The sequence below is a fragment of the Canis lupus genome, chromosome 31, assembly GCF_011100685.1.
Source record: "Canis lupus familiaris isolate Mischka breed German Shepherd chromosome 31, alternate assembly UU_Cfam_GSD_1.0, whole genome shotgun sequence".
In the NCBI taxonomy this organism is placed as follows: domain Eukaryota; kingdom Metazoa; phylum Chordata; class Mammalia; order Carnivora; family Canidae; genus Canis; species Canis lupus.
Genome location: NC_049252.1, coordinates 22877330 through 22888150, shown reverse-complemented (window position 1 = coordinate 22888150; position 10821 = coordinate 22877330). Strand labels below are relative to the sequence as shown.

At 34.9% G+C, this 10821-nt stretch overlaps 1 long non-coding RNA gene across 1 annotated transcript; it reads right to left on the bottom strand.

Annotated features, from left to right (window-relative positions):
• Positions 1–3121: 3121 nt before the first annotated feature.
• On the bottom strand, positions 3122–8898 carry LOC106558103. The gene is made up of 3 exons (XR_005381975.1): positions 8762–8898; positions 4273–4389; positions 3122–3880 (listed from the first exon to the last, which is right to left on the bottom strand). It is a non-coding gene; the product is annotated as an uncharacterized LOC106558103 (long non-coding RNA).
• Between the last annotated feature and the right edge of the window lie 1923 nt (positions 8899–10821).

Below are 10821 nucleotides of genomic sequence, written 5' to 3'. Positions count from 1 at the left end.
TTTATCAATTAATATATTAGGGTAAAGTTTATTACTGTTAATAGATTGATAAATGATGCCCTTGCAGGTAATATTTTTATTTAAAATTCAATTTTATTTCATTTAAAGCCTTCTATTTTGTTTAAACCCAAACATTTTCTGGAAGGACATATCTCTGAATTTAAAATCGTGACGTCGTGTAAAAATCATACAGAAAAGCATCGTACGTTGCTGCATACGCAGACACATAATGCTTTGTAGTAACTAAATCTATTTTGTTTTGTATTGTATTTTAAGGAGTCTTTAAGACTCTCGGTTTTTTAATCTAAGAAAATAGTAATACAATTTTAATTTGGGGCAACATTATTACCTATTTAAATATTTTAGTAAATGTAATGCCATTGGAAAAAAGTCATTTAATTAGCGTATATTTGAATAAATTATTAATTAACAGACACTGCATAATACATTCAATTTTCTAATTAAAAAACTCTGCCAATACTTAATAGTGTGTTACTTATTTTAACATATTGAAAGCTATTTAGACTAAAACCCTAAGTCAAGGGGAACGCAAATATTTGGATGACTAATAACAGCAAAGGAAAAATTCAGTTTGGATACCTCTGCTTTTTCATTCAGACAAACAGAATGACAAAAATAAAGTTGTCTGTGTAAATGTATGGTTATTAACTCATTTTCAGTTACTCCTCAGGACAACTGATATTTTATCTCTGTGTTATTTAGCCTTTGAGGGAGAAAAACAAGAATGAATTCCAGGTTATATAACTTAACAAAGCAAAACAAAGTTCACATAATTTTGTAAAAAAAGAATAACTGGATCCGTACATTTAGTCGATGGCTAAGACCAGTGATTCTGCATTCCTATGGTTTCCACTTTGACATTGTTATTTACTCTTGATTCTACAAAACATTGTGTACATGTTTTTTCTACGTTTGTTATCTTCATAGACCTTGCTAATAACTTAAGAATTGTTCTGCCAATACATTGTCACAAAATTAGTGGGTGATAGTCTAATATCTGTTTCAAAAAAAATGAATATGAAAATAGATTGGTTGTAAATATATGCTTTAACTAGTTAAGTAGAGGGTTATCCCAAAGTACTCACAAATGACTATGCTGTTTGCTGTTTTTAAAATATGTGTTTTATTATACTTTGAAGAGTAGAGGATCTCTTTAGATGCTGTCTTAGTACGAATGCCAACAGGAATTGCTTGTGGCTAAGACATTCCTTCCCACACAAGCCCCAAATGCCAGGGCAGATGTCTTCATAACAGGTTAACATCTCCCTTAAAATGTCCCCTTGCTCTGAATGGCCAGTGTGAAATTTAAAAAGAGTCAGAGTAGGATGTGGGAAAGCAACAGTACAAAAAAATATGTAAATAGCTTCCATTCTTCACCTAATTTCAAATGCCTAACTTTGGTTCACTACTTCTTTCCAATCTTTGATGAAGAGAAGAAAGACTATCAATCGGGTTCTTTCAAGGAATTATGGAAAAATTCCCTCATCAACCACTTCAGATTTGTCATGTGCTTTATTTTTTTATATATATCCTATAGATATGATGTCAAAGACCCATCTATATCATAGGTAATAAATATGGTTCCAGAAATTCACTGTGGAAGCCAATGTAAAAATATTTTACCCTTTATTCTTAGCTTGGGTGTTGGGATGGCGTTTCTGCTGGACGATGAGTCTCCTGAACACTTCCTCAGTTGTGAGTTTCCTAAACAATCTTAGGATTGCCTGCTTATAGCAAAGCATAAAGATAAGACAAAATGTATTCTCAGCAGTTGATATAGCCTGTGTCTTTTAGACAAGATTCAACAGCTAAACTGTTCCCCATTTTTTTTTTTTTACAGTTTTTGGACCTCTAGTCTTAAGAGGGTATGAATGTCTCTGGGTCTCCATTAAATTTACTAAGATTCTTGTTTTAAAGTTAGGGAAGTAGATAAGGGACTAGGAAAAGGTGTCTTGTTACCCATAAGTTAATAATGTGAAAACTTTGAGCAGGAGCTATTAGGCTCAGGCAATTGGTGCCTTCAAAATGGAAACATTTTGTAAACTCACCCAGCTTTCTTAGGAACATATTCTCTTCCAGAATCTTCCCCTACACACACACACACACACACACACACACACATGCGCGCACACGTGCACACACACACACACTTGGTATTTCAGTAATAAATGATACAGCCATCACTCAGATTTTTCTAATTGCATATCTCAAAAGAGAGTCTCTTCCCACAGTAAGTGGAATCTGAGTATAAAGAGGAGATATTGTGTGAGCTACTGACTTTTGCTTAAGCACTTCTAACAAGTTTTTAAAAGATTAGTATTACTAACTCTATCGGTTTCCAAGGGCTGCCATAGCAAGCATCATAAGCTAAGTGACTTATGCAACAGAAAGTCATGCCTCACAGTTCTAGAAACTAGAAACAAAATCAAGATGTCAGCAACATTAGTTTCTTCTGAGGGCTATGAGGAAGAATACAATCCATGCCGTTCTCTTAGTTCCTAGGGGTTTACCAGAAATCTTTGGCCTTCCTTGGCTGGTGGCAGATTATCTCCAATCTTCATATGGTGTCTCCCTGTGTGCCTGACTGAGACAAAAATCTCCCCTTGTTACAAAGTCACCACCAGTCCTATTGTACTAGGAGCACCCCCTATTCTAATATATCCTCATCTACAATAATTACATCTGCAATGGCTCTATTTTCAAGTAAGGTCACACCATAAAATGCCAAAATTTAAGACTTAACTGTATAAATTTAGGGGAGACAAAATTCAAACTCTAAAACTGACCAATAGATCCTTGGAGGTGGCAACTCTGATTCATCATCTGATGCTGTTTCTAGTCTCCCAAGTTCAAGTTTCTCCATTCCAATTACTTATTTATATTTGTTTTTTTTTTTTTTAAATTTTTATTTATTTGTGATAGTCACAGAGAGAGAGAGAGAGGCAGAGACACAGGCAGAGGGAGAAGCAGGCTCCATGCACCGGGAGCCTGACGTGGGAATCGATCCCGGGTCTCCAGGATCGCGCCCTGGGCCAAAGGCAGGCGCCAAACCGCTGCGCCACCCAGGGATCCCTACTTATTTATATTTGGAATACTGCACTCCAATGCATTCTTATCTTCTCTTTGAACCAGAGCATTTACTTATTTATTCAACAAAAATTACATTTATTAAGCATATATTATCTTCTAGGCACAAGAGACAATGTGTAAAACAAACACTGAATGCTTCCAGCTCTGATAGACATTCAAATTTGAAAGTCAAGAGAGCTTAGAGAATTTTGTAATTGAGAAGTTTTAGATATTAAAGAAAATCACATTTGTCTTCTACATACAGAACACTAAGGAAGAAGTCAAGAACTTGTTTACTTGAAATTCCGTGCCTTCCCTAAAGTTTAATTTTTCATTCTTAATCATCAGTTTAGGGGACAATCTGACATTCCAAAGGGAATAGTTCCTAGCAAGAGGAAACAGACTGCAAGAGTGTATTTTTGAGGGCTCACTGAGCATCTGTGGTCCAGCAGCCACAGACAGATTTTTTTTTTTTTGCTTGGATTATATCCTTAAGACCTTGAGCAAATGTTGCTCAAAAATGTGAATGGAGAAGTTTCACTCTAGAAATGATTTTCCCTTTTATGCTTTGTTCTTTGCCACAAGCAGTTTAAGCAAACCATTCTTCAAGAGGCACACTGGGATAAGATTCAAATGGACCACAGAGTGAATGGAAATCATGCAAATAAGGAGGAAGAAGAAAAATGCATTAAGTACCAAAATGGCAACAAGGATACAGAGAAGCTGGACAAGACTGGAATCTCTGTCTTCATGGTGACGATGGTCCCAAGGTGAGCAGAAAGATCCAATTCTTAAAACAAGAGTAGATAGCTTAAAATCACTATTTGTCATGGGTTATTAGGAAATATCTGTATGAAAGATATCCTTCATTTTGAATTTTTTATTGTTTACAATAAAAAAATTTGACATTAAAAAAAAATAATGTCAAAAGAAACTAGTTTCATTCAAGAAAGACCTAAAAGTTTTAAGTATCTATTTCATTGGTATTGGAAATTCCAATGCAAGAATATTTTTTTCATTTTCTAGGAGGGTCTAATGCAATAATGAATCATCTAGGACACAAAACTGAGACCCTACAGCATCCCAAGCTGAAAGCAGTTAAGAGATGTTTGTCCCTTGGTCTGAAAGGGAGAAACATTAAAAAGTCATTGATCTTGGGAAGGGAATGGAGCCATAGCTTACCTTGACTAGGTATTGTCATGTTTTTCTGCAAAATGAATACAGCTGTCTTCACGTCCACCAGAAATGCATGAAGCCTCCTTTGATTTCCTGTGGTTGGAGACATACGGCTACTTCTGGCTAATAAATTAGAGGTAGAAGTGCCATATTTAATTTATTTGCCAATCCAAAGGCCCACCCCACCCCATCCCACCTCCAATCCTACCCACACTCTTTGCCCAGAGGGATCTCCTTTTCCCACTAGCATAACCAACAATGTTTAATTTTGGTTGTGCTCTATCAGCCTGGGTCTCTGAGCACAGTGAGCAGAAGACTGCTGTTGACACTACAATATACATGTAGCATGAGCAATAAATAAACCTTCAGTGATTTTAGCCACGAAGATTTTGGTGTTATTCATCTTCATAGCTTTTATTAGTCCATCCAGACAGACTCCATAACCATATCAATATTTGACATTAGTTGGATTTGTAATTCTTTCCAGTCTTAGTTGTATAAGTTTACATTCTCATTATTGTTTTAATGTGCATTTCTCAGATGCAAAATATTCTGTGTATCTTACGATATGATTGTGAGATTTTTGTGTTTCCTCTTCAATTTTGTTATTCATTGATACTTCCCATTTTATATTGCTATCATTATATGCATTGATTTTCATGAGTTTTACTCATGTTTTTTGTTTTTTATTAATCTTTCTTAACTTTTAGGCATTGCAAATATTTTCTTTCAGCCTAGTAACTTATCCTTAACTTTGTGCTGTCCTTTTTGGAAAAGAAATCCTTAATGTCTATAGCATCAAATTGTTAATAATTTTGCCATTGGTGTTTTGTTTAAGAAATCCTTTCTGATCTCTAGGCCAAAAAAATAGATTCCTAAAAAAAGAAAGAAAGAAAGAAAGAAAGAAAGAAAGAAAGAAAGAAAGAAAGAAAGAAAGACAAATAATGAATTGCTACTTTTTCTTTTAATAACTTTATAGTTTTCTGCTTTCCATATATACTTCTTTAATCAATCTAAAGTTTTATTTTCTTCCATAGAAAGAGTACTTTTCTCAACACCATGTATTTAAACAATCTGACCTTTTACCATTGATTTATAAAGCCAGGTTTCTTGTGTTCTAAGTTCTCATATATTTGCAATGTGATCATTGACTCAAATTTGTTAAATAGTTCCCCTTGGGGATCTTATTTGGCAAAAGCAAGAACATCTTGCTTTTGTATTTCATGGCTGGCAGTGCCCACCCATAGCAATTGGAGCAATGCAGATGAACACAAACACTTCCATCATTGTATAAAAAACATTAGTTGATAATCTCTTATACTGGATTAAATACATTAGCTGAACATGAAAATTGCATGAATATTCTACACCATGTTAGGAAGAAGTGACATATAGAGTGTTTGGTTTGAGCTCCTAGAAGCAAAGCCAGAGATAAGAATTTATATAGAAGGAACTTATTTTTGGAGGTAAAAAAGCCCTGGTAGCAAAATTGGGAAGACAGAGAAGACAGATAATAAATGGTAGCTACCACTGTTGGGACTGGAGCTTAACTTCACTGGGAAAAACTCTGGGATTCATTGCAGAATACAAGCTTTGCAGTTATACATGAGGGATGAGGGAGCTGGTTATTTTCAAACAACAAAAAACATTGTTTCAGAGCTGTATTCCTGGTCTTCAGTGGGCAGCAAAGGAGTTCCAGCACCAGGAGAAATCTCTTTGGCACAGAAACTCACAGCTGATAGTATATAGGTACATGGTGTGTGTGCACTGAGGAAGCAAGGGTGAACATAGATCATGACCATTTAGCTCTATTTAATAGGAAGGGAAATACAGGACCTTACAGCAGGACTTCTCAAGTTTAATTAATAAATGTACCCTTTGGAAATACTGACAAAAACCCTACAAAGTGAATACTGTTAATATTCCTATTTTATGCATGAAAACACTAAAGTATAGATAGAGGTGTTGGGGATATATCCTAAGATTTCAGAGCCAGGTTTGTTTTTTACCATTTCTTTCAGGAATTCAGATCACTGGGATATTGAGACTTTTGGTATAAGTATTTAATTGCTTGTATTGATCTCTCACTACATTTGCAAAATACTCTGTGTGGAAAAATTTTATATGTGTATATATATATATATACATATATATATATATTTATTTATTTATTTATATGTATAAAATCACATCAATAGTGAAAATGTTTTATTTCTACAAAACGAAAGAAACAAATAGGTAAGATGTGAAATCCAAATGCCAAATTACTTTATGGTTGAAATGTAATAACACAAACAGGAAATATTATCCAAGCAGAGAGCGGACCTCATATTTAATGTTCTCTCTTCTTATTTCCTCACATTACCCACAATGAAAATAGTATTGCAAAGCTCTGACCTAAGAAGCTATTTACCATACTTTGTCCTTAAAATCTCTCAAATCAAATCTTGGGTTTTGACTTTTTAAAATGTATACACAATGACAGCTTTTGAAAACTATTTTCCCCATGCTAGTGTTTAGTTACAGTCATTAGCTGCTCTTTCTTAAAAAGAATAATACAGTGTGGCAGATTATCCTCCTGTTTATAGGACTTTAGATCCATGGCCAGCCTGTTTGCAAAATAGTCTATGTTAGACAGTTATGGATGTTCTCCACCTGTACCTTTTCCCTTGGGTTGATAGTAGGCTCTGAAATTCTTCTCTTGGATCTACTATCTGAAAGCTAATAAAAGAAGACAGGGGCTCCAGGGTGGCCTAGTCAGTTAAGCATCTGACTCTTGATTTCGGCTCAGGTCATGATCCTAAGGTTGTGGGATTGAGCCCCACATTGGCTTCTGTGCTCAGTGGGGAGTTAACTTGTCCCTCTCCCTCCTCTTGCTGGCTCTCTTCTTACTCTCATGATCTCTAAAATAAATAAATAAAATCATTAAAAAATATACACATAATGTTCTTTGTCATAAGAAGCTTTTAAAATGTAACACACTAAAATTTTATAGTTTTTTTTAATTTTTATTTATTTATGATAGTCACAGAGAGAGAGAGAGAGGCAGAGACACAGGCAGAGGGAGAAGCAGGCTCCATGCACCGGGAACCTGATGTGGGATTCGATCCCGGGCCTCCGGGATCGCACCCTGGGCCAAAGGCAGGCGCCAAACCACTGCGCCACCCAGGGATCCCAAATTTTATAGTTTTAAAAAAAATTTCCCCTAGGGAAAGTGATGTTTAATTACCAATATTTCACATATTTCTATCCACATTCACATGACATGAACTCCAACCTGGAATACTATAAATGACATCATTGGTGATGCAATATATCTTTATTTGTGTGTCTTTGTGTATGTGTAAGAAAGATATTTTTACAAAAAGAACCTTATTTCATCACTGAAAAATGTATTCCATGCTGTTGTAGATTGCTAAAAAAAGAGAATTGAGGTAATGCTCCCAGAATAAAACAAAAAAACACCTAGCAATTGCCAGATGTAGAAGTTGAATTCAGGATTACTGATGCTAATGTTAATGTTACATCAGGTTCTTCCCAATAAGCCATGTTTTAGGACCATATTTCCAAGTGAAGTATGGGACACTCTCAATTTAAAATCCAGCCTGCATATATAATCTTATGCGAGTTCTTTCCGATGCCTGTAAGTGATCATTCATTTTTGGGTATTTGCTTCTCAAATATGTCTACCAAGTGGGGCATAAGACAGCATTTAACAAAGATGAGATGTTTGTGTGATAATTGCTACAAAGAATCTCTCTCAGGAATTCTTACCAATGAAGTAGAAAAGGAAAAATATGCCATAAATGTGCCAGCTAGAGAATATGTTGGAAAATAGTTTGTTCTCAGAAAGTAAGTGGTAATGCGGGTGATTGCAGGGACTAGTATTTTTTGTACACTGCTGTTACTTACATATTGCTTTAAGCCATATTCTGCTAGGGAATGGCACACATACAAAAAGCTAAAAGACATCATCTCTGGTTTCAAGAAACATGCACACATACACACACATGTGCAGACATATAATCACTGATGATTAGTGAATAATTAGTGCAGACATGTTTTAGAAATTCAGAAGAGATAATTCTGTGGCCTGATAAACAGTAGTGGTAATTTAACAGATTCCTAAAATGAGATTTCTTAAGAAAGCAGCAGAAATAAAATAGAGGTTCTTGATAAATTTCTCTCCAAAAAAAATCTATTCATGGTTCAGAGAGCCACAGGATTCTCAGTAAGATAAGATGCCAATAAACACTGTTTAATAAACACAACTTGCCAGTAAATATTGTTTAATAACAAGTCTTTATTTCATGCTGGATACTCCCTGAAATCCAAGGACAGAATGCTGGCAGGGCCATTAATGAAGAGGTTTAGCATCATCTAATTATATTGCAGAGACTGTTGTTATGCCACAGACTTATGTTAAAGGGACAAGATGATCATTTTATGGGGATGGGGTAGGCAACGAAAGTATTCTAACCCATATAAAGTTTACCTGTAATTGTCAGATGGCATTCCTTTATTAGCAATTAGAACTCCTCTAAATTTCATTTGGCTTTTTCTCTTCAAGTATCGTTTGGCCATCTGTTATGTCTTCTTTGAAAAATGAAATATCACCTCATATCTGTCAGAATGTCTATTATAAAAAAAGATAAGAAACAACAAGTGCTGGCAAGGATGTGGAGAAAAGAGAACCCTTGTGCACTATTGATAGAAATGTAAATTGACGCAACCACTATAGAAAACAGTATGGGGTTTTCGCAAATAATTAAAGTTACAAATACCAGGACACTTGGGTGGCTCAGTGGTTAGGTGCCTGCCTTTCTGCTCGGGTCGTGATTCCGGGATCCAGGATGGAGTCCCACATTGGGCTCCCTGGGAGGAGCTTGCTTCTCCTTCTGCCTGGGTCTCTGCCTCTGTCTCTCTGTGTCTCTAATGAATAAATAAATAATTTTTAAATCAATCAGTAAATAAAATTAGAAATACCATATGCCCCAGTAATTTTGCTACCAGATACTTACCCAAGGAAAACAAAAACACTAATTCAAAAAAATGTATGCACCCCTATGTTTGTTGCAGCATTATTTACAATAGCCAAACTATGAAAGCACCCCAAATGTCCATTGATAAATGAATGAATACAGAAGATGTGGTATATATACACAATGGAATATTACTCAGCCATAAAAAGAATGAGTTCTTGCCATTTGTGACAACATGGGATGGACCTAGAAGATATTATGTTAAATAAAGTAAGTCAGACAGGAAAACACAAACACAATATCATTTCACTTATATGTGGAATCTGAAAACCAAAACAAATGAACAAACAATCAAAGAAACAAATGAAAAAAACAGACCCTTAAATACAAAGAACAAACTGGTGGTTATCAGAGGGGGAGTGGGAAGGAATATAGACAAAATAGGTGAAGTGGATTTAGAGATACAAACTTCCAATTATAAAATAAATAAGTCACAGAGCTGAAAAGTACAGCATAGAGAATATAGTCAATAGGATTGTAATAATGTTGTTTGGTGACAGATGGTGACCATGCTGATTGTAATAAGCATCGAGTGATGTGCAGAACTGTCAAATGTATAGAATTGTTGAATATGTTGTGCACCTAAAACTAATAATAACATTGTATGCCAATTATACTTGTAATAAAAAATAGGTAAAAATAAAAATGATTGGTGTGATTTTTTAACCAAATCAAGGTATTTTCCAAATAGTCATAGTAAGGCCTGTCAAGTGGGAATTCTCTCAATCTAAAACCAAGGAGCACTATTACAATAATAATAATTATTATTAAAGAAGTTTAGTTTTAAAGTCTGATTCTCTTTCAAAATCTTTTGCTACTAAAAAAAAAATATTTTGCTACTGGTGAGAGTTTATATCACCATCCTCACGGGGGCTAATCATTCACTTGAAAAACAACTGAAAATATGTATTTTGAATATCTACATATGAAAGAATTTGGGATTAAAGCAACTGCCTCTTTACCTTGAAAGAGCTGTGTGTTTGAAGTAAAAGTATCACTTTAACTAGAATCATTCAAATAATTTGTTTCCACTCCCCTTCTATTTTGTCAGTGTATGCAGAAAATTTGTAAATAAAACCATTTTATTAAAAAAAAAACATTTTATTCAGATTCCAAACACACACTAACATGCACTCACAAATACACACATTCACATACATCCATAACCCCTACAATTAAAACAAGACTATTCCTTTCCAAATACCAGCCTTTACAGTGAACCAACAGAACATTAATGTGCTTGTGCATGAGTTAGAGATAAAGCAGCTTCTCAAACCCATGTGTGGTGTTTATAAGCCCATGCCATCTGTTTACCACTGAACGTTTCCTAAGGCCACTTCCCACCACTTTTAAGACACACCATCAAAGGCAATAGCCAACTGCCATTCTAAAATGTGAATGTTACAAATCATTCCACATTAGCAAAATATTTTGCTCTTCAAACTCATGTTTGAAAAGCCACATAGCAAGGGCAGAAACAACAACCAAAAAGGCATAATTTCTAAATAGCAAA